Genomic DNA, 1,269 nt, shown 5'->3' with positions numbered 1-1,269 from the left:
TTTAATAACCAAATGCACAGAAATTATAAACACAGGCTCTGAAATCAGAGAGCTGAGGTTTAAATTCTAACAGCACAACTTACTAGCCTTCTGTGTTCCACAAGTTTCCCGGTCTCTGACCCTCAGTTCCTTTAACCTTGAATGAGTCCTCACAGGTTGTTGTGGAAGTGGAATTATAATATATGTCATGTTTAGCACAGCGCCTGGCTCATAATTACTCCAAGAATGTGGAGTTGATAAGAGTCACAGTTGGAAAAAATAATCACTAACAATAATGATGCAATCATAATCGTAATAAAGATAGAGAAGCACTGGTAGAACACATTGGAAAACCATTTGGCAGCATCCCCTGAAGCTGAACCCCTGAATAATCTATGGCTCAGTCATTTCATCCCCAGGGACGCATGTGTGTAAACACACGCATGCTATTTTTTTTTCTATTTTTCGGCTGTGTAGGCTGTTAGTTCTCCAGCCAGGAATCGAACCCACGGCCCCAGCAGTGTAACCGAGGAGCTGCAGCCACTGAACTGCCCGGGAAGTCCCTGTGGATGCTCTGTGCTTAGACACAGCCATCACCACGCAGCTCTGCGTACGGCACTGCGGTCACCGGATGAGCCTTTCCCCGGCAAGAGTTAACCCTAAAGGAGAAGCGTTAAGTTCCCTGAACACTTACTTGGCTTGAAGGAGCACTGATCTCTCCCCTCCTCTAAATACTCCTGAAGCATGTTTCAAGGTCATCCCCCACTTCCCTTCTCACAGTCTAGAGAAGAGGGACAATGAGCCAAGAGTGCTAAAACCCGACTTTGGCCACCCCCAGAAATCCTGCCCAAATGGTCTTTTCCTTTTGAGAACGTGGGGCATTTGTCCATTTTTGCACTCAGCGTGTATTGCAAGAGGAGACATGTTCTATTTGAGCACTCTGCAGGGACAGGAAAAGGGCTGTGTTGAATATTAGGTTCAGAGACACGGTAATTGGTTTAAAACAATGTGCATGACACGGGGGACGGGAAGAGTACTTAATAAGAAAACATTTTAGGCATACACAGCTTACCCGATAAAACTACATTTGGAGGCAGAGCCCAAGGTGGGAAAGGCTGGAGGGGAGTTCCACAGCCTCCTACAAGGCCCTGGTTTCATCAAACTCTTTTATGTAGTTGGAAGTTAACCTGCCATTTCCCTGGTCCTTTCCTCCCAGGATGACAGGGGATAGAAGGAGGAAGCAAGAGCTGGTGTGCAGGAAGGAAGGAAGACCAGAAGTAGGGGCAGTCA

The sequence above is a fragment of the Bos taurus genome, chromosome 24 (genome assembly GCF_002263795.3).
Source record: "Bos taurus isolate L1 Dominette 01449 registration number 42190680 breed Hereford chromosome 24, ARS-UCD2.0, whole genome shotgun sequence".
In the NCBI taxonomy this organism is placed as follows: domain Eukaryota; kingdom Metazoa; phylum Chordata; class Mammalia; order Artiodactyla; family Bovidae; genus Bos; species Bos taurus.
Note: the sequence above shows the minus strand (reverse complement) of the source record.